The sequence below is a fragment of the Sphaeramia orbicularis genome, chromosome 2, assembly GCF_902148855.1.
Source record: "Sphaeramia orbicularis chromosome 2, fSphaOr1.1, whole genome shotgun sequence".
Taxonomy (NCBI): domain Eukaryota; kingdom Metazoa; phylum Chordata; class Actinopteri; order Kurtiformes; family Apogonidae; genus Sphaeramia; species Sphaeramia orbicularis.
In genome coordinates this window covers 25,462,798-25,486,964 of record NC_043958.1, presented here as the reverse complement: position 1 = coordinate 25,486,964, position 24,167 = coordinate 25,462,798, and the positions used below count along the sequence as shown (strand labels likewise).

The following is a 24,167-nucleotide window of genomic DNA, read 5'->3' as shown; positions in this document are numbered from 1 at the left end:
TAGATATTTTAAGGTAGTATTTGTCATAAATACAGGACAGCTGTTTTCACTTGTATGAAAAACACAAAGATGTGGAAAATGTGTAGTTTTTGTTTTAACCTTATAATGTTTGCTCTTTTTTTAAAACTGTAAAACCAATATGCACGCTATTAAATTTCATGTAACATGTAACTGAAGCACAATCTATATCTGTTTAAACATAGCTCAGCTATAACCCTAACGGTACAATGGGTCACTGCTCAAGAAGTATCGAAGGTACTTAAAAAATGTATTGTTTGACATTCTTGCTTGTGTACAATCAGTTGCTGTGGATGATGCAATGAGGTCAATAATTACAAAGGCAGTGATGATCTGAAATAATGTTTTCATTCTACATACCTGCTACAACTTATGTTATGGCCATCAGGCAGATGTAGTGGAAGCCCAGGCCCCCCTGTGCATTATCTTCACACATTTACCTGTCCTTACCTTACCTTACCTTATGGGTTAGGGGGGGTGCGGTCCATAAATAGCATTACTTACGCTAGTGAAAAACAAAACTGAAACTTAACATGTTTCAAAGTCCGACTCCCGACATGCCTTTCTTATACAGCGGATCTTACACGAAATTTTCACAGCTTCTAACCTGTATCCACTGGACCCCCTCCACTACTTTATGTGCCCCCCACAAATGCTGGGGCCCATGAATTTGTCATGTTTACCCCCACTTATGAGTGCCCCAGAGCAGTGCACACATTGAACATTTGTAATAACTTTTGAACAATGTAAAATGATCATCTCCCAGAATTTTTATTTGAAATTTGTAGAATAAAACATTTTATGTCCAAAATAAATCTTATTACCTCCACCAGGAGGTACTGTGATCACTTTGCTTTGTGTGCTTGCGTGTTTATTTGTTTGTTTGTTAGCACGATAACTCAAAAAGTTATGGACGGATTTTCATGAAATTTATAGGAAATGTTGATACTGGCACAAGGAACAACTGATTACATTTTGGTGGTGATCGGGAGGGGCAGATCTGTCTTGGCGGAGGTCTGCGCTCTTCGAGTGCTTTTCTTGTTAAGTATCATTTCTCCAGACCATGTAGTGACTCCGATATGGACATCTCAGATTATGTCAGTTTTTTTGGGACACCCTGTGTGTGTGTGTGTGTGTGTGTGTGTGTGTGTGTGTGTGCAGGGTGTGATCTGTCAAAAACACAGAGGAGGGGGGTGTTTTTTTGTTTTGTTGTCGGGGGAGGGGGGCACAGTTATATACGTGGGGTTGCGGTTCATAACTAACACTGATGTGAAACTTTACATACTTTCAGCGTCCAACTCCCGGGTTCTATTCCTCTATTCTACAGTGTGTGTGAGAGACAGAGAGAGAGCGAGAGAGCGAGAGAGCAAGAGAGCAAGTGTTTTAGAACTACCAACCATAGGCTGCAAACAACGTTCGTCTTATCAACGTCTCTTTCACCTGAACCTGATGTGATCCCAAACAGGACTGTAATGATGGTGGAGGGTCTTCAGTCTCTTCCTTCCAGGTTCACATCATATTTGTTGTGTTTTTAACCTCATATCTGCTGCTATTTCATATTTCGGGTCAATGTGCACTCCTTCAATATGTTCGTGTGGAACCTGTAAAGATTTAAAGTTCTGCATTGACCGACGTCTTTCATTCCTTTTTCTTTTTCTCATCATACTGTGCCATTTCGGTACAGCTGTGTACCGAACCAAACAGGTGCGTACCGAAACACTTCGGTTTGGTATGTGTACCGTTACAGGCCTGCTGGAAATATGTGGCACATGTCATGTCATGTGGTGTCAGTCAAAGCTCCACCTGTGCAGGTAAGGTCCACAGCTGTTCCAGATGAGCAGGTCTTTGACCCTGAGCTTCCACAGTCCAGCAGAGCAGACTCATGGCCTTCACACTGGAACGTCTGCACCACAGGAGCCTCCACTTCTCCATAGAGCGCCCCCTGGAGGAGCCCAGGAGCCCCACAGCCCAGCTCCCTACAGATCACCTGGGCACCATGAAGGTCCAAGTGTCCTTCACACACTGAGAACCAGGACCTGGACTGGTTAGACCAGACCTCCAGTCTGCCTGAACACACACTGGAACCATGGACCAGTCTGACAGAGTCTGTGGACACAGATGGAAGAAGACTGGAATAAAACTACGGTCTGAAGTGGACTCTAAGGGACTCTAGTGGACTGGAGCAGACTGGGGTATGGGGGTTGGACTATATAGTGGATTTTACTGGACTGTAGTGGACTCACATTCATATGTGTTTGTGTTTTTCTTCTATGTGTGACATGATGTTCATCAGCTGTTTGTTTGGACATGGATATTATTGATTGATTAATTGTATTGATCAGTTTGTGTGAGTTCACATTAAACCTGAGTTGAGGTCGTGGACCGACTATATGCTGCTTAGATGTTTTTACACTCTATGATTTTTCAGTCGCACAGCCCTACTAGTAACAACAAAAACTGGGCAACATTGCCATGGTGTCAGATTTCATGTGCAGAAACAGACATGCCAGCTAAGAGTTTATGAGTGGTTATTCATCTGAAATGCCAGTGGAATTTATCAGGACAGTAAAAGAATGAAGTGTATCAGAGGTGAGTTTATTATCTATCACATCTAGAACCCATGGTTTCCCATGGGTCAGCACAGTAGTAAAATTATATTGTGAATGGCATGTTTTTCTTTCTTTCAGTTACTGATTAGCCACTGTTCTGTCATCCTTTTTCTTACCTGGTTCTTCCTGATCTTGCACTCTTTCCTCTCCTTCCCTTCTTTCATCTCTCCCTCTTTTCACAGACAATCACACACATATATTGTATTCAACTAGATGAAGGCCGACATAAATATGAAAAAATACTAATAAGAATACTAACAAAAAAAAGCCCTCTCTCTGCTCCTCTCTCTCTCTTTATATTGTCAACCAAAGACAAATAACGAAACAATGTGTTTCATATGGAACAAGAGATATAAACTGATACATTTATCCAACTTACAATATCAATCTAATAGAATATTTGGTTTCTGTGGAAAATGAAGTCACACTATTTGATCTTACACTCTTACCTGAACCTGGCTCTTTAAAAAAAAAAAAAAATCTTATATCAATGATGAGATCCTTCCAGTTCAAACAGAGGACAGAGGTTGACAGACCACCTGGAATGTTTCCTAGCTACAAAAACCATCAGCTCAGTCATACCTAACAACATCAGTGATCTATGTTTGCAGATACAGATGAGGACTGGTGATAATCATGTGTTGGTATCGAGTGGTAGACATAAAGAAATGTGTCACATATCCTGGTTTAAACCAGGTACTTAGACCACTACAGTATCTCATCAACTCTGGAAGGCTGCACATGCTCTGTGCAGATGGAGACTCAGAGTCCGAGTCGAGGAAAGGCGGGGGGGTTGGGGGGTGGATCAAACCATTTTCGAGGCAGGGTGTGCTGCTCTACCATGTACTGTATATGGTTTGGACATTTGTATAGCTTGTTAAAAATGGACATTAAAAAAATTCTCTTCAGCACTCCCAAAAATGAGCTAGAAACGCCACTGCCCCTGCAGTCTTCTTACAATTGGAAAAAAAAAAAAAAAAAAGAAAAAAAAGGTGCGGCTGGCTATGATCTGGGATGAAGTCAACCAAGAGTTGCGTTTATCTAATGTCAACAAAGGATGAGCTCCTGGTGCCACATTAAAAATTGTAGGAGGGGAAAACCATCATTGATAAACTCACACTGTTGGTGTGACTTTCTACTTAAGTTTGGACCAGAGGAGAACACTTGTTGAGGAGAAGAACTTCTAAGTGTGTGTTCAGAGCTAATGTCTGCTTGTACAACATAATTTGAAGACTTTTGTATTTGAGCTTGAGAAGTTTTTATTTTAAGTGTATGCTGACGTATCTGTTTCTTCAATTTTTTTAATTTCAGTGTTAGTCATGGATCTTTGTGACATTGAAATTTTAGATACAACCAAAACTATCAGTGATTTCATAAATGATAAAATCAAGAGCGTCATTCAGTGGTAAGTATCCCAGACATCATATACCTCCAGTTGTGTTATTAATACATTGTGTAAGTGAATTCTGCTTCATTTATTCAGGACAGTGAAGTGCCATTCCATGTGGCAAATTTGGATGATTTACACCAAAAGCACATCAGATGGCTCAGGACTCTACCTCGAGTGAAGCCTTTCTATGCAGTGAAGTGCAACAGCACCCCAGCAGTGATCAGGATGCTGAGCACTCTGGGTACAGGCTTTGACTGTGCCAGCAAGGTACTCCCAAAGCAACCCAACACTGTGTTTTCTGTTGTCCACAGTCTTCACTTGGAGATGTTTTCCTCTTATTTCCTTGCACATTTTAAACACATTTTCATTGAATACAGGGTGAGATAGAGTTGGTCTTGTCTCTTGGAGTCACTCCTGAGAAAATCATTTTCGCACATACCACAATCCCACATCAAATATGCCAGTACTCGTGGAGTGGACATGATGACATTTGACTGTGAGGAGGAACTCCTAAAGATTTCTGCTTGTCACACCAGAGCAAAGTAAGTAAACACAAAGTGTTGTGTTGATCAGATCCTGTTGTGAATTGTTTGTTCTTCACTGGTTAACAACAATCTTTCCAGACTAGTTCTGCGGATTGCAGTGGATGACTCCAAGTCAGCAATAAAACTCAGCCAAAAGTTTGGAACCAAACCATCAGTGGTTAAGAAGCTGCTGGAACGATGTAAAGAGCTGGACTTAGAGGTCATCGGAGTCAGTTTCCATGTAGGTAGTGGATGCACAGATAGTTTGGCGTACAGACAGGCCATCGAAGATGCTCGGCATGTCTTTGACACAGCGGTAAGTAGAGAGGTCATTTCCTGACAAAACTTAGCAAATGAAAAAAGACACATGCTATATATAGGTGTTTTTGTAAGAACAGAACATGATTAACAAATACATTTAGTTTAGTAAATACCCATTAAGTACATGTTGGTAGATCACATGACTGTAACAGATCATGTCTGAGTAATAACCACAGCATATACCTGTTTTTAGTCTTTCTGCTGTGTTTATGATGAAGGATTTGAAATTTTCATCCTCCACAACAGCAGGAGGTGCAAGAAGTTTATCAATAAAAATCAAATACATAAAACGTGAAATGTAGAACACAATTTTTAACACACTTAGTGTTGTAGTACTTGAGTCCAATCTTGGAATGTTGACGGGCATTATTTGAAAAGTACATCCCATGGTGCAATGCAAAGATTCTGCATTCAGTGAGTATCAGTGACTTCACTTCAGTTGCTGCTGCAATCACAGAGCAGAGACAAGATGAGCGACCAATCTGGAGTCATAAAATTTTCCTGTCATAATCACAAAACAGTAATTGCCAAAGACTTGGATGGGCTTAACATGTTGATGACAGAGCAGTGCTGTTGAAGCAGTTTTGAAAAACTGGCAGAAGATGATGCATATGGCAGGGATTTTTTTTTAATGATAGTGAAAAGTCCATACAAAGAGGTTAAGTAGACAAGAGTGTGTCAGACTGCTCCTGTAAACATTTCCCAGACTAGCTTAGTCTGTAGATCTAACTGTTGTTGGGGTGGTATTAAATCATTGCTATGAAAACTGACTTGTTTTTATGGTCTTTGTCTTGACTCAGTCTCGACTCCTGAAAGACTCGGTTTTGACTCGGTCTCGACTCCATTTGAAAACCAACGGTTTTGGTCTCAACCCTTCAAAGACTCGGTCTTGACATAGGCGGTCTGGTCCCCATTACTACACACTTCATTTTGTTTTGTTTTGGGATAGGCCTCACGTTCAGTATTTTTAGAAACAGTATTTTTACTACTTTTCATCAATCAAGTCAATCAGTCAAATTTTATTTATATAGTGTCAAATCATAACAAAATTTGTCTCATGACACTTTATTTAGAGCTAGTCTATAGGCCAGACTCTTAATAATCTTAGGTTGTTTTTGTTAAATTACTAACTGACAGATATTTTTCTTTCAGGTTTTGCTGGGATTTCAGATGAGACTATTAGATATCGGTGGTGGATTCCCTGGGAAAGAGGGCTTTCAGATTCAATTTGATGAGGTATAAAGAATATCTTGATGATTACGTGTTTCTACAGTATGAACCAGAAAACTACAAAAGCAAATGATTAATGGATTCAGTTAAAGACAGTCAGACAAACTCAAGTCAGAATGCACCATTAAATGGGCATCTGTAGGTGGAATCATGTCCATAGCTTCTAAATCTGGAGTGGTTGTCCACTTTTCAAGACATTATGAGCCACTGGAATGGATGATAGGAGTCTTCTAGAACTGATCACATTCAAGGTGGGTGCAGAATACACACAAAACCCATGATACTGGGTTATAGAATTATCCATAATAACCACCTGTTGTTTAGAACTGGAATTCAGACCTCAAAATGGTTCCTGTTGATTTGAAGTGAAAGCTGCTCCCTGGTTAAAGTTATGCTAAAAAGGCTTTTAGTTTTCATGTTATTCTATGTTTTGTGGCTCATTGCACATGTTGCATGATAGGTATTTATAGGTCAAAGACCAGAGGGGGAGTAATTGAGATGTGGTGCTTCTCCTGATGTTCACATAAGATTATCTAGAATTTATTACGACCTGTATGTATGATTGTATACCTGTGGTATTTTATTGTCCTAGTTTTCAAAGGTAATCAACGAGGCGTTGGATGAATTCTTCCCAGCTGACAGTGGGGTGCAGGTCATTGCTGAACCAGGACGGTACTATGTGGACTCAGCCTTCACACTGGCTGTGAACGTTTTTGCTAAAAAAGTTGTCATGGATGATGTGACTCAAATCAGAGGTGTGTATAATGTGTCTATAGACCAGGGGTGGGCAATTATTTTTTACATGGGGCCACATGAGAACAAGAAAATATTTTGGAGGGCCGGACCGAAAGGCTGAACTAAAGTCTGCATAATATTAATTGTGTTTCTTTATATAAAATAGTAAATAACATTGTTTTGATAGGTTGGTAAGACTGGTGAGAGTATATGTTATAATTGAGCAATGAAAAAGAGAGGTTATCTTAGAAGAAATGACATTTACTTAATAAAATTTCTCAAAACAATGGTTAACAAAATATGAACATTTGAACAGTTTTTGAGTCATTATATTAGTGACCATTTTCAGCCACTTTCAGTAAGATACATCATATTAGAAAATAATGATGCCTACATTTGTAGTTAAATCATATTCACACTCATCACTCATTCTGTGTTTTTCAGTTCTTTTCTCTTGTTCAGTGAGAGAAATCTAGTCTCTGTTGGTCTTTAACAAGTGCATCAAAGTCAGGTTGAATGTCTGAGGTGGAGATGCGAAGCTCAGCTGACAGATGATCATCAGTAAGATAGGATCTGTACCAAGGTTATTATCGTTAACGAAAACGAACGAAATGACGAAAACTAAAATTGAAAAAACATTTTCGTTAACTGAAATAAATAAAAACTCTAATTAAAAGAAAAAAACGATAACTAACTGAAACTGTATTGTGAGCTTACAAAACTAACTAAAACGTATAAAAATTATGGATACAATTCCCTTCGTTTTCGTTTCTGTCAATGTCGGATTGATATGAAATTAATTTATTTGGCTCCAGCAGTTTGAGCTGGTGACATCATACAACACTACACAGTCTGTCATGTCTGGTCACTGGTGGTTTCCAGTCGTCTTCTGGTCCACACTCTACCTGGAACATACAGACTAAAGCTGGGACACAGCAGCACAGTCCTGTCTGGGGTTTACTGTAGTCATACATGGGTCGGGTTTTTTTTCTTTTTTTTTCTTTTTTTTTTTTGGCGTACCGTGTGTGTGCGCGTGAGTGACAGAGACAGAGCAGAGCTAAAGGACAGAGTCAAACAGGACTAGCATCCAGGTTAAAACTGGAGAGTTTATCACCATGAAAAGGCCTTCCAAGCCCTGAACTGCACAGTTTAGAAGAGGAGAAAAGAGGAGGATGAAAACTAATCCAATTACAGAGGTATGGAACCTGTTAGAATGTTCAAAAACGTTTGATGTTACAGCTACAGCTAGCTGAACTGAACTGAAGCAAAGTTGGCTTAATAATGGAACTGGAGATGATTAAGAGATGAGAGATGTGCTAAGGTGTGGTTTACTGCTGATGGACTGGGTTAGATATGTTTATAAGTGGTTTGTATATGTTTCTGTCTGCTTTAACTGCTGGTTAGCTGGTTTATATATGTTTCTATCTGCTTTAACTGCTGGTTTATAATATGTTTCTATCTGCTTTAACTGCTGGTTAGCTGGTTTATATATGTTCCTATCTGCTTTAACTGCTGGTTAGCTGGTTATATATGTTCCTATCTGCTTTAACTGCTGGTTAGCTGGTTTATATATGTTTCTATCTGCTTTAACTGCTGGTTAATATATGTTTCTATCTGCTTTAACTGCTGGTTAGCTGGTTTATATATGTTTCTATCTGCTTTAACTGCTGGCTGCTTTGTGCATCTCCTGTCATGCTTTGCACATCTTCGCATTGTTTCACGTAAGTGACGTTGTGTATGGATTGCACCCCACCTCAACCTGCTATAGGGAATTTATACATTGTACGGTACATTGTGTCTCTGCTCAGTCCATGAGCCGCCCTAACCCGACCCCCAAATAAAGTGTCCAGGGTAGCCCATATCCACGCCTCACTAATTTCTTTGAATAGGATGATGAGGAAGATAAAATATATGAAATAACTAAAACTAATACTAAACACTAAACTAAACTAAAACTAAGCATTCAGAAAAAAACGATAACTAATAAAAACTAACAAACCTGCTCTAAAACTAATTAAAACTAACTGAATAAGAGAAAAAAAAGTCAAAACTAATTAAAACTAAACTATAATTAAAAATCCAAAACTATTATAACCTGATCTGTACCTGGACTTGTTAAACTTCATCACTGAGAATGTTTGTTCACATATATAGGTAGAGCCAAAGAGAGCAAACATCTTCTGAGCATGTCAAGAGTAGAATTTCAGCAGTGGTTTTGACTTAAAGTGCTCTGCCAGTACTGCATCAGACTGCAGGTCAATGAGTTCCAGCTGGACATCATCCGCACTGCAGGTAAATGGAGAGGAAATCAAGTGCATTTCACTCTCCATTGTTCTGAGATCTTTAAATCGCCTTGAAAAGTCACCATGCAGTGCTCCTAACATAGATGAGTACCTGCGGAGGTTATCATCTGATGGTGCAACTTCTTTCAGGGTTTGCATATGAGTGAGATTGTTGCTCTCCAGTTGCCTAGAAAGAAACTGTAACTTCGTCATGAAAGCCTCCACCAGGTGGTGCATTTCATGGACAAAAAGGCCCTTGCCTTGCAGTTTAGTGTTCAGTGCAGTCATCAGTGTAGTCACATCAACAGCAAATGCAAAATCTGCCATCCACTTCTTATCTGAGCTCTGGGATGTCTTTGCCTTTCTTCTCACAAAACTCTCGGACCACTGCTTTCAGATCCCAGACTCTTTTCAGCACTTTGCCCAGGCTGAGCCATCAGACAGCTGTGTGATAGCTGATGTCACTATGTTCAGTCTCGTGCTCCTCTAAAAGTGCAACAAACTGCCTGTGATTCAATGCTCGTGCCCTGATAAAGTTTACTATTTTAGTTACAACATCAATCACATCGTCCATTTTAAGCACTGACTTGCACAACACATGCTGATGTAAAATACAACACAAAAATAACACTTTCTGATCTGGGTTGATTTCAGTCACTTTGTCTTACATACGTTTCAACAGCCCGACCCTTTTTCCTGTTAGATTTGGACAACCGTCCGTTGTGACACCCGTCAGTCTGTCCCATTTCAGTCCCAGTGTGTCCATGCATGCATTTACCTCTGTGAACAGATCGCTCCCCGTCGTCGTCCCTTTCATTGGTCGCATTGCTGCTGAAGTCCGTTATCCCACAGACAAATACAAGTAACTGGGCTGTGTCACGGACATCACAGCTCTCGTCCAAAGTCAAGGAAAAAAAGTCCAAATTTGCCACTTCACGTTGCAGCTGAAGCTCCAAATTTCCCACAATGTCCTCGATCCTTCTGGTCACGGTGCGCCTGGACAGCGGGAGTTGCTCAAATGCTTCTTGTTTTTCAGGACATATTAGTGCTGCAGAGTCCACCAAGCACTCTTTTACAAACTCTCCCTCTGAGAATGGCTTACTGTTTTTAGTGATTTTGTGGGGTATTACAAAGCTGGTCCTGGTTGCTGCATCCCTGGATGTGTGAAGCTTGGTAAAAAACCCTTGTCACTTTTGTAGCTTAGCTACCAAATCTTCCAATATCCACGCCATTTCAGCATCATTCAAGTTTTTATATTTCTCTGAATGTTTTGTCTCATGATGTCGACTCAAATTGTAATCTTTGAACACGGCAATCTGGTCTCTGCAAACCAAACACACCGCTTTACCTCTGACTTCAGTAAATAAATACTTAGCAGTCCATGTCTTCTGGAAAACCCTGCATTCAGCATCTACCTTTCTTTTTTTAGTCGACATTCTGGGGGTGAAAGTCATCCTAACACCTGTAACCTGCTTACGACAACGTCAGTTCAGTAACATGCATGACTTACATACCTTACGTACCTATGCACAACGTAAAAAAAACCACAACTTCAAAATAAAACCAATGCACATTCAATCCACGCGTTAGGTAAAATGAGAAAATCCGTTTATTTTGTAATGTCTTACGAATCTTACATGGGCCGGTCAGAGCCTGCGGGCCGTAAAATGCCCAGGTCTGCTATAGACCATATCCACACCAGACATTATCCTGTGACATCACACTGTGGGCACAAAGCTCCAGTTCTGTCACTAACAGGATATTATCATACTGATGTTTCCATGTCATGTAAAGTCAGGAGATGTGAGACACTTATAATTGTACTAGTTAGTAACTGATCAGCAAATGATCAAATGGTAACAGAATTACCTAAATACTCATTGTTAGTGTTCAACCACTTCTTGTGTTTTGGCTAAAATGTTAATTGTAAAATGTCTGCTTTCCCAGATCCTGAGAATGACAGAGTGATGATGTACTACATCAGTGATGGAGTCTTTGGCTCCTTAAACTGCCTCATATATGATCCTGCCCACACAAATGTGGCTCCGTATCTCCACAGGGTAATTTGATCATATACTACATACTTTATATGCAGCCAGATGTTTGTCCTAAATGTAATGTCCATAGGTGGTGGAGAGCGGTGAGAAGAGATACCGGTCCATTATCTGGGGTCCGACCTGCGACAGCCTGGACAGAGTCACTGCCAACTACTGGATGCCTGAGGTTCAAGTTGGGGACTGGCTTCTTATTGACAACATGGGAGCCTACTCTGTGTGTTGTTCATCTGACTTCAGTTTCTTTGACAAAGCAGACATTTACCCTGTTTTATCTGCTCAGACATGGAACATGTTCAACTTGTCTTAGTGCTGAGGTCATTTATTATATATTATAAGTAAGATGCAGGACCAATAGAGAAAATAAAAGTAATTTACTCATGCAAGTTAATTAAACTCTTTCTGTAATACAAACAGATTATTTTCAGAGTGTAGAATTTTTCTCTGTATTGCAGTATGGGTGCATGCACTATCCTGAAACTATAAATTTTAAAGTCACTGATAACTTTATGTAGACTGCTGGTATATGTTTCAACAATAGTAAAAATGAATATTTTGATTTTTTTTTTTTTTTTTTAGATATTTTAAGGTAGTATTTGTCATAAATACAGGACAGCTGTTTTCACTTGTATGAAAAACACAAAGATGTGGAAAATGTGTAGTTTTTGTTTTAACCTTATGATGTTTGCTCTTTTTTTGAAACTGTAAAACCAATATGCACGCTATTAAATTTCATGTAACATGTAACTGAAGCATAATCTATATCTGTTTAAACATAGCTCAGCTATAACCCTAACGGTACAATGGGTCACTGCTCAAGAAGCATCGAAGGTACTTAAAAAATGTATTGTTTGACATTCTTGCTTGTGTACAATCAGTTGCTGTGGATGATGCAATGAGGTCAATAGTTACAAAGGCAGTGATGATCTGAAATAATGTTTTCATTCTACATACCTGCTACAACTTATGTTATGGCCATCAGGCAGATGTAGTGGAAGCCCAGGCCCCCTGTGCATTATCTTCACACATTTACCTGTCCTTACCTTACCTTACCTTATGGGTTAGGGGGGGTGCGGTCCATAAATAGCATTACTTACGCTAGCGAAAAACAAAACTGAAACTTAACATGTTTTCAAAGTCCGACTCCCGACATGCCTTTCTTATACAGCAGATCTACACGAAATTTTCACAGCTTCTAACCTGTATCCACTGGACCCCCTCCACTACTTTATGTGCCCCCCACAAATGCTGGGCCCCATGAATTTGTCATGTTTACCCCCACTTATGAGTGCCCCAGAGCAGTGCACACATTGAACATTTGTAATAACTTTTGAACAATGTAAAATGATCATCTCCCAGAATTTTTATTTGAAATTTGTAGAATGAAACATTTTATGTCCAAAATAAATCTTATTACCTCCACCAGGAGGTACTGTGATCACTTTGCTTTGTGTGCTTGCGTGTTTGTTTGTCTGTTAGCACGATAACTCAAAAAGTTATGGACAGATTTTCATGAAATTTATAGGAAATGTTGATACTGGCACAAGGAACAACTGATTACATTTTGGTGGTGATCGAGAGGGGCAGATCTGTCTTGGCGGAGGTCTGCGCTCTTCGAGTGCTTTTCTTGTTAAGTATCATTTCTCCAGACCATGTAGTGACTCCGATATGGACATCTCAGATTATGTCATTTTTTTGGGACACCCTGTATGTGTGTGTGTGTGTGTGTGTGTGTGTGAGTGTGTGTGTGTGTGTGTGCAGGGTGTGATCTGTCAAAAGCACGGGGGGGGGGGGGTTTGTTTTTTTGTGGGGGGCACAGTTATATATGTGGGGTTGTGGTCCATAACTAACACTGACGTGAAACGAAAGTGAAACTTTACATACTTTCAAGGTCCAACTCCCGGGTTCTATTCCTCTATTCTACAGTGTGTGTGAGAGACAGAGAGAGAGAGAGAGCGAGAGAGCAAGTGTTTTAGAACTACCAACCATAGGCTGCAAACAACGTTCGTCTTATCAACGTCTCTTTCACCTGAACCTGATGTGATCCTAAACAGTACTGTAATGATGGTGGAGGGTCTTCAGTCTCTTCCTTCCAGGTTCACATCATATTTGTTGTGTTTTTAACCTCATATCTGCTGCTATTTCATATTTCGGGTCAATGTGCACTCCTTCAATATGTACGTGTGGAACCTGTAAAGATTTAAACTTCTGCATCGACCAACGTCTTTCATTCCTTTTTCTTTTTCTCATCATACTGTGCCATTTCGGTACAGCTGTGTACCGAACCAAACAGGTGCGTACCGAAACAGTTTGGTTTGGTATGTGTACCGTTACAGGCCTGCTGGAAATATGTGGCACATGTCAAACATCTGCATTTAAGGAGATGGTTTAGTGTCAGTGATGTTTTCATGGTGTCCTCAGAGTCTAGCAGATCCACATACAGCTGGAAGTCCGTCAGTGTAGATGTAGAGAGAAGACAGATGGTGCTGATGACCCACAAAGGACCAGATGGACCAGATCTTCTCCTCGAAACAGAAGATCCACAGTCCAGTCGACGACATATGACATCTGCTGCCTTCAGGGTCCAGGGCTCAGAGGAATAATAACCATAATCCATGGGTCTCCATTCTCCATGATATTTCATCTTTACTTCACCCTTACAGCGACTGGCTCCTCCCACCAGTCTGACATCATCAGGATCTGATCAAATACAAGTGACAGATAAATGAGATTAAAGTGAGTGAACTGATGTCAGCTGGTGTCACTCAAAGCTCCACCTGTGCAGGTAAGGTCCACAGCTGTTCCAGATGAGCAGGTCTGTGACCCTGAGCTTCCACAGTCCAGCAGAGCAGACTCATGGCCTTCTCACTGGAACGTCTGGACCACAGGAGCCTCCACTTCTCCATAGAGCGCCCCCTGGAGGAGCCCAGGAGCCCCACAGCCCAGCTCCCTACAGACCACCTGGGCACCATGAAGGTCCAAGTGTCCTTCACACACTGAGAACCAGGACCTGGACTGGTTAGAGGGGACCTCCAGTCTGCCTGAACACACACTGGACCCATGGACCAGTCTGACAGAGTCTGTGGACACAGATGGAAGAAGACTGGAATAAAACTACAGTCTGAAGTGGACTCTAAGGGACTCTAGTGGACTGGAGCAGACTGGGGTATGGGGGTTGGACTATATAGTGGATTTTACTGGACTGTAGTGGACTCACATTCATATGTGTTTGTGTTTTTCTTCTATGTGTGACATGATGTTCATCAGCTGTTTTTTTGGACATGGATATTATTGATTGATTAATTGTATTGATCAGTTTGTGTGAGTTCACATTAAACCTGAGTTGAGGTCGTGGACCGACTATATGCTGCTTAGATGTTTTTACACTCTATGATTTTTCAGTCGCACAGCCCTACTAGTAACAACAAAAACTGGGCCACATTGCCATGGTGTCAGATTTCATGTGCAGAAACAGACATGCCAGCTAAGAGTTTATGAGTGGTTATTCATCTGAAAATGCCAGTGGAATTTATCAGGACAGTAAAAGAATGAAGTGTATCAGAGGTGAGTTTATTATCTATCACATCTAGAACCCATGGTTTCCCATGGGTCAGCACAGTAGTAAAATTATATTGTGAATGGCATGCTTTTTTGTTTCTTTCAGTTACTGATTTTCCACTATTCTGTCATCCTTTTTCTTACCTGGTTCTTCCTGATCTTGCACTCTTTCCTCTCCTTCCCTTCTTTCATCTCTCCCTCCTTTCACAAACAATCACACACACATATATTGTATTCAACTAGATGAAGGCCTACATAAATATGAAAAAATACTAATAAGAATACTAACAAAAAAAAGCCCTCTCTCTGCTCCCCTCTCTCTCTTTATATTGTCAACCAAAAGGCAAATAACGAAACAATGTGTTTCATATGGAAAAAGAGATATAAACTGATACATTTATCCAACTTACAACATCAGTCTAATAGAATATTTGGTTTCTGTGGAAAATGAAGTCACACTATTTGATCTTACACTCTTACCTGAACCTGGCTCTTAAAAAAAAAAAAAAAAAAAATCTTATATCACTGATGAGATCCTTCCAGTTCAAACAGAGGACAGAGGTTGACAGACCACCTGGAATGTTTCCTAGCTACAAAAACCATCAGCTCAGTCATACCTAACAACATCAGTGATCTACGTTTGCAGATGCAGATGAGGACTGGTGATAATCATGTGTTGGTATCGAGTGGTAGAAATAAAGAAATGTGTCACATATCCTGGTTTAAACCAGGTACTTACACCACTACAGTATCTCATCAACTCTGGAAGGCTGCACATGCTCTGTGCAGATGAAGACTCAGAGTCCGAGTCGGGGAAAGGTGGGTGGGGGGTTTGATCAAACCATTTTCGAGGCAGGGTGTGCTGCTCTACCATTTACTGTATATGGTTTGGACATTTGTATAGCTTGTTAAAAATGGACATTAAAAAATTCTCTTCAGCACTCCCAAAAATGAGCTAGAAACGCCACTGCCCCTGCAGTCTTCTTACAATTGGAAAAAAAAAAAAAAAGAAAAAAAAAAGGTGCGGCTGGCTATGATCTGGGATGAAGTCAACCAAGAGTTGGGTTTATCTGATGTCAACAAAGGATGAGCTCCTGGTGCCACATTAAAATTGTAGGAGGGGAAAACCATCATTTATAAACTCACACTGTTGGTGTGACTTTCTACTTAAGTTTGGACCAGAGGAGAACACTTGTTGAGGAGAAGAACTTCTAAGTGTGTGTTCAGAGCTAATGTCTGCTTGTACAACATAATTTGAAGACTTTTGTATTTGAGCTTGAGAAGTTTATATTTTTAAGTGTATGCTGACGTATCTGTTTCTTCAATTTTTTTAATTTCAGTGTTAGTCATGGATCTTTGTGACATTGAAATTTTAGATACAACCAAAACTATCAGTGATTTCATAAATGATAAAATCAAAGAGCGTCATTCAGTGGTAAGTATCCCAGACATCATATACCTCCAGTTGTGTTATTAATACATTGTGTAAGTGAATTCTGCTTCATTTATTCAGGACAGTGAAGTGTCATTCCATGTGGCAAATTTGGATGATTTACACCAAAAGCACATCAGATGGCTCAGGACTCTACCTCGAGTGAAGCCTTTCTATGCAGTGAAGTGCAACAGCACCCCAGCAGTGATCAGGATGCTGAGCACTCTGGGTACAGGCTTTGACTGTGCCAGCAAGGTACTCCCAAAACAATCCAACACTGTGTTTTCTGTCGTCCACAGTCTTCACTTGGAGATGTTTTCCTCTTATTTCCTTGCACATTTTAAACACATTTTCATTGATTACAGGGTGAGATAGAGCTGGTCTTGTCTCTTGGAGTCACTCCTGAGAAAATCATTTTCGCACATACCACAAAACCACAATCCCACATCAAATATGCCAGTACTCGTGGAGTGGACATGATGACATTTGACTGTGAGGAGGAACTCCTAAAGATTTCTGCTTGTCACACCAGAGCAAAGTAAGTAAAACACAAAGTGTTGTGTTGATCAGATCCTATTGTGAATTGTTCGTTCTTCACTGGTTAACAACAATCTTTCCAGACTAGTTCTGCGGATTGCAGTGGATGACTCCAAGTCAGCAATAAAACTCAGCCAAAAGTTTGGAACCAAACCATCAGTGGTTAAGAAGCTGCTGGAACGATGTAAAGAGCTGGACTTAGAGGTCATCGGAGTCAGTTTCCATGTAGGTAGTGGATGCACAGATAGTTTGGCGTACAGACAGGCCATCGAAGATGCTCGGCATGTCTTTGACACAGCGGTAAGTAGAGAGGTCATTTCCTGACAAAACTTAGCAAATGAAAAAAGACACATGCTATATATAAGTGTTTTAGCAAGAACAGAACATGATTAACAAATACATTTAGTTTATTAAATACCCATTAAGTACATGTTGGTAGATCACATGACTGTAACAGATCATGTCTGAGTAATAACCACAGCATATACCTGTTTTTAGTCTTTCTGCTGTGTTTATGATGAAGGATTTGAAATTTTCATCCTCCACAACAGCAGGTGGTGCAAGAAGTTTATCACATAATAATCAAATACATAAAACGTGAAATGTAGAACACAATTTTTAACACACTTAGTGTTGTAGTACTTGAGTCCAATCTTGGAATGTTGACGGGCATTATTTGAAAAGTACATCCCATGGTGCAATGCAAAGATTCTGCATTCAGTGAGTATCAGTGACTTCACTTCAGTTGCTGCTGCAATCACAGAGCAGAGACAAGATGAGCGACCAATCTGGAGTCATAAAATTTGCCTTTCCTAATCACAAAACAGTAATTGCCAAAGACTTGGATGGGCTTAACATGTTGATGACAGAGCAGTGCTGTTGAAGCAGTTTTGAAAACTGGCAGAAGATGATGCATATGGCAGGGATTTTTTTTTAATGATAGTGAAAAGTCCATACGAAGAAGTTAAGTAGACAAGAGTGTGTCAGACTGCTCCTGTAAACATTTCCCAGACTAGCTTAGTCTGTAGATCTAACTGTTGTTGGGGTGGTATTAAATCATTGCTATGAAAACTGACTTGTTTTATGGTCTTTGTCTTGACTCAGTCTCGACTCCTGAAAGACTCGGTTTTGACTCGGTCTCGACTCCATTTGAAAACCAACGGTTTTGGTCTCAACCCTTCAAAGACTCGGTCTTGACATAGGCGGTCTGGTCCCCATTACTACACACTTCATTTGTTTTGTTTTGGGATAGGCCTCACGTTCAGTATTTTTAGAAACAGTATATTTACTACTTTTCATCAATCAAGTCAATCAGTCAAATTTTATATATATAGTGTCAAATCATAACAAAATTTGTCTCATGACACTTTATTTAGAGCTAGTCTATAGGCCAGACTCTTAATAATCTTAGGTTGTTTTTGTTAAAGTACTAACTGACAGATATTTTTCTTTCAGGTTTTGCTGGGATTTCAGATGAGACTATTAGATATCGGTGGTGGATTCCCTGGGAAAGAGGGCTTTCAGATTCAATTTGATGAGGTATAAAGAATATCTTGATGATTACGTGTTTCTACAGTATGAACCAGAAAACTACAAAAGCAAATGATTAATGGATTCAGTTAAAGACAGTCAGACAAACTCAAGTCAGAATGCACCATTAAATGGGCATCTGTAGGTGGAATCATGTCCATAGCTTCTAAATCTGGAGTGGTTGTCCACTTTTCAATACATTATGAGCCACTGGAATGGATGATAGGAGTCTTCTAGAACTGATCACATTCAAGGTGGGTGCAGAATACACACAAAACCCATGATACTGGGTTATAGAATTATCCATAATAACCACCTGTTGTTTAGAACTGGAATTCAGACCTCAAATGGTTCCTGTTGATTTGAAGTGAAAGCTGCTCCCTGGTTAAAGTTATGCTAAAAAGGCTTTTAGTTTTCATGTTATTCTATGTTTTGTGGCTCATTGCACATGTTGCATGATAGGTATTTATAGGTCAAAGACCAGAGGGGAAGTAATTGAGATGTGGTGCTCCTCCTGATGTTCAGATAAAATTATCTAGAATTTATTACAACCTGTATGTATGATTGTATACCTGTGGTATTTTATTGTCCTAGTTTTCAAAGGTAATCAACGAGGCGTTGGATGAATTCTTCCCGGCTGACAGTGGGGTGCAGGTCATTGCTGAACCAGGACGGTACTATGTGGACTCAGCCTTCACACTGGCTGTGAACGTTTTTGCTAAAAAAGTTGTCATGGATGATGTGACTCAAATCAGAGGTGTGTATAATGTGTCTATAGACCAGGGGTGGGCAATTATTTTTTACATGGGGCCACATGAGAACAAGAAAAAATTTTGGAGGGCCGGACCGAAAGGCTGAACTAAAGTCTGCATTATATTAATTGTGTTTCTTTATATAAAATAGTAAATAACATTGTTTTGATAGGTTGGTAAGACTGGTGAGAGTATATGTTATAATTGAGCAATGAAAAAGAGAGGTTATCTTAGAAGAAATGACATTTACTTAATAAAATTTCTCAAAACAATGGTTAACAAAATATGAACATTTGAACAGTTTTTGAGTCATTATATTAGTGACCATTTTCAGCCACTTTCAGTAAGATACATCATATTAGAAAATAATGATGCCTACATTTGTAGTTAAATCATATTCACACTCATCACTCATTCTGTGTTTTTCAGTTCTTTTCTCTTGTTCAGTGAGAGAAATCTAGTCTCTGTTGGTCTTTAACAAGTGCATCAAAGTCAGGTTGAATGTCTGAGGTGGAGATGCGAAGCTCAGCTGACAGATGATCATCAGTAAGATAGGATCTGTACCAAGGTTATTATCGTTAACGAAAACGAACGAAATGACGAAAACTAAAATTGAAAAAACATTTTCGTTAACTGAAATTAATAAAAACTCTAATTAAAAGAAAAAAACGATAACTAACTGAAACTGTATTGTGAGCTTACAAAACTAACTAAAACATATAAAAATTATGGATACAATTCCCTTCGTTTTCGTTTCTGTCAATGTCGGATTGATATGAAATTAATTTATTTGGCTCCAGCAGTTGAGCTGGTGACATCATACAACACTACACAGTCTGTCATGTCTGGTCACTGGTGGTTTCCAGTCATCTTCTGGTCCACACTCTACCTGGAACATACAGACTAAAGCTGGGACAAAGCAGCACAGTCCTGTCTGGGGTTTACTTTAGTGATACATGGGTCGGGTTTTTTTCTTTTTTTTTCTTTTTTTTTTTGGCGTACCGTGTGTGTGCGCGTGAGTGACAGAGACAGAGCAGAGCTAAAGGACAGAGTCAAACAGGACTAGCATCCAGGTTAAAACTGGAGAGTTTATCATCATGAAAAGGCCTTCCAAGCCCTGAACTGCACAGTTTAGAAGAGGAGAAAAGAGGAGGATGAAAACTAATCCAATTACAGAGGTATGGAACCTGTTAGAATGTTAAAAAACGTTTGATGTTACTAGCTACAGCTAGCTGAACTGAACTGAAGCAAAGTTGGCTAATAATGGAACTGGAGATGATTAAGAGATGAGATATCTGCTAAGGTGTGGTTTAGTGATGAGGAACTGGGTTATATATGTTTATAAGTGGTTTATATATGTTTCTATCTGCTTTAACTGCTGGTTTATATATGTTTCTATCTGCTTTAACTGCTGGTTAGCTGGTTATATATGTTTCTATCTGCTTTAACTGCTGGTTAGCTGGTTTATAATATGTTCCTATCTGCTTTAACTGCTGGTTAGCTGGTTCATATATGTTTCTATCTGCTTTAACTGCTGGTTAGCTGGTTTATATATGTTTCTATCTGCTTTAACTGCTGGTTAGCTGGTTTATATATGTTTCTATCTGCTTTAACTGCTGGTTAGCTGGTTTATATATGTTCCTATCTGCTTTAACTGCTGGTTAGCTGGTTTATATATGTTTCTATCTGCTTTAACTGCTGGCTGCTTTGTGCATCTCCTCTCATACTTTGCACATCTTCGCATTGCTTCACGTAAGTGACGTTGTGTATGGATTGCACCCCCACCTCAACCTGCTATAGGGAATTTATACATTGTACGGTACATTGTGTCTCTGCTCAGTCCATGAGTCGCCCTAACCCGACCCCCAAATAAAGTGTCCAGGGTAGCCCATATCCACGCCTCACTAATTTCTTTGAATAGGATGATGAGGAAGATAAAATATATGAAATAACTAAAACTAATACTAAACACTAAACTAAACTAAAACTAAGCATTCAGAAAAAAACGATAACTAATAAAAACTAACAAACCTGCTCTAAAAACTAATTAAAACTAACTGAATAAGAGAAAAAAAGTCAAAACTAATTAAAACTAAACTATAATTAAAAATCCAAAACTATTATAACCTTGATCTGTACCTGGACTTGTTAAACTTCATCACTGAGAATGTTTGTTCACATATATAGGTAGAGCCAAAGAGAGCAAACATCTTCTGAGCATGTCAAGAGTAGAATTTCAGCAGTGGTTGTGACTTAAAGTGCTCTGCCAGTACTGCATCAGACTGCAGGTCAATGAGTTCCAGCTGGACATCATCCGCACTGCAGGTAAATGGAGAGGAAATCAAGTGCATTTCACTCTCCATTGTTCTGAGATCTTTAAATCGCCTTGAAAAGTCACCATGCAGTGCTCCTAACATAGATGAGTACCTGCGGAGGTTATCATCTGATGGTGCAACTTCTTTCAGGGTTTGCATATGAGTGAGATTGTTGCTCTCCAGTTGCCTAGAAAGAAACTGTAACTTCGTCATGAAAGCCTCCACCAGGTGGTGCATTTCATGGACAAAAAGGCCCTTGCCTTGCAGTTTAGTGTTCAGTGCAGTCATCAGTGTAGTCACATCAACAGCAAATGCAAAATCTGCCATCCACTTCTTATCTGAGCTCTGGGATGTCTTTGCCTTTCTTCTCACAAAACTCTCGGACCACTGCTTTCAGATCCCAGACTCTTTTCAGCACTTTGCCCAGGCTGAGCCATCAGACAGCTGTGTGATAGCTGATGTCACTATGTTCAGTCTCGTGCTCCTCTAAAAGTGCAACAAACTGCCTGTGATTCAATGCTCGTGCCCTGATAAAGTTTACTATTTTAGTTACAACATCAATCACATCGTCCATTTTAAGCACTGACTTGCACAACACATGCTGATGTAAATACAACACAAAAATAACACTTTCTGATCTGGGTTGATTTCAGTCACTTTGTCTTACATACGTTTCAACAGCCCGACCCTTTTTCCTGTTAGATTTGGACAACCGTCCGTTGTGACACCCGTCAGTCTGTCCCATTTCAGTCCCAGTGTGTCCATGCATGCATTTACCTCTGTGAACAGATCGCTCCCCGTCGTCGTCCCTTTCATTGGTCGCATTGCTGCTGAAGTCCGTTATCCCACAGACAAATACAAGTAACTGGGCTGTGTCACGGACATCACAGCTCTCGTCCAAAGTCAAGGAAAAAAAGTCCAAATTTGCCACTTCACGTTGCAGCTGAAGCTCCAAATTTCCCACAATGTCCTCGATCCTTCTGGTCACGGTGCGCCTGGACAGCGGGAGTTGCTCAAATGCTTCTTGTTTTTCAGGACATATTAGTGCTGCAGAGTCCACCAAGCACTCTTTTACAAACTCTCCCTCTGAGAATGGCTTACTGTTTTTAGTGATTTTGTGGGGTATTACAAAGCTGGTCCTGGTTGCTGCATCCCTGGATGTGTGAAGCTTGGTAAAAAACCCTTGTCACTTTGTAGCTAAGCTACCAAATCTTCCAATATCCACGCCATTTCAGCATCATTCAAGTTTTTATATTTCTCTGAATGTTTTGTCTCATGATGTCGACTCAAATTGTAATCTTTGAACACGGCAATCTGGTCTCTGCAAACCAAACACACCGCTTTACCTCTGACTTCAGTAAATAAATACTTAGCAGTCCATGTCTTCTGGAAAACCCTGCATTCAGCATCTACCTTTCTTTTTTTAGTCGACATTCTGGGGGTGAAAGTCATCCTAACACCTGTAACCTGCTTACGACAACGTCAGTTCAGTAACATGCATGACTTACATACCTTACATACCTTACGTACCTATGCACAACGTAAAAAAAAAACACAACTTCAAAATAAAAGTAATGCACATTCAATCCACGCGTTAGGTAAAATGAGAAAATCCGTTTATTTTGTAATTTCTTACGAACCGTACATGGGCATGCGGCCCGCGGGCCGTAAAATGCCCAGGTCTGCTATAGACCATACCCACACCAGACATTATCCTGTGACATCACACTGTGGGCACAAAGCTCCAGTTCTGTCACTAACAGGATATTATCATACTGATGTTTCCATGTCATGTAAAATAAGGAAATGTGAGACACTGTTATAATTGTACTAGTTCGTAACTGATCAGCAAATGATCAAATGGTAACAGAATTATCTAAATACTCCTTGTTAGTGTTCAACCACTTCTTGTGTTTTAGCTAAAATGTTAATTGTAAAATGTCTGCTTTCCCAGATCCTGAGAATGACAGAGTGATGATGTACTACATCAGTGATGGAGTCTTTGGCTCCTTAAACTGCCTCATATCTTATCCTGCCCACACAAATGTGGCTCCGTACTCCACAGGGTAATTGATCATATACTACATACTTTATATGCAGCCAGATGTTTGTCCTAAATGTAATGTCCATAGGTGGTGGAGAGCGGTGAGAAGAGATACCGGTCCATTATCTGGGGTCCGACCTGCAGCAGCGTGGACAGAGTCACTGCCACCTACTGGATGCCTGAGGTACAAGTTGGGGACTGGCTTCTTATTGACAACATGGGAGCCTACTCTGTGTGTTGTTCATCTGACTTCAATTGCTTTTACAAAGCACACGTTTACCCTGTTTTATCTGCTCAGACATGGAACATGTTCAACTTGTCTTAGTGCTGAGGTCATTTATTATATAAGTAAGATCCAGGACCAATAGAGAAAATAAAGTAATTTACTCATGCAAGTTAATTAACTCTTTCTGTAATACAGATTATTTTCAGAGTGTAGAATTTTTCTCTGTATTGCAGTATGGGTGCATGCACTATCCTGAAACTATAAATTTTAAAGTCACTGATAACTTTATGTAGACTGCTGGTATATGTTTCAACAATAGTAAAAATTAATATTTAGATTTTTTTTTTTAGATATTTTAAGGTAGTATTTGTCATAAATACAGGACAGCTATTTTCACTTGTATGAAAAACACAAAGATGTGGAAAATGTGTAGTTTTTGTTTAACCTTATAATGTTTGCTCTTTTTTTGAAACTGTAAAACCAATATGCACGCTATTAAATTTCATGTAACATGTAACTGAAGCATAATCTATATCTGTTTAACATAGCTCAGCTATAACCCTAACGGTACAATGGTCACTGCTCAAGAAGCATCGAAGGTACTTAAAAA

General features: G+C 39.7%; 2 pseudogenes; both read left to right on the top strand.

Moving 5' to 3' along the window:
* Positions 1-3,263: 3,263 nt before the first annotated feature.
* LOC115431606 (ornithine decarboxylase-like) lies at positions 3,264-11,473 on the top strand (annotated as a pseudogene).
* Positions 11,474-14,709: 3,236 nt separating this feature from the next.
* Positions 14,710-23,656, top strand: LOC115431600 (ornithine decarboxylase-like; annotated as a pseudogene).
* The last annotated feature ends 511 nt before the right edge of the window (positions 23,657-24,167 follow it).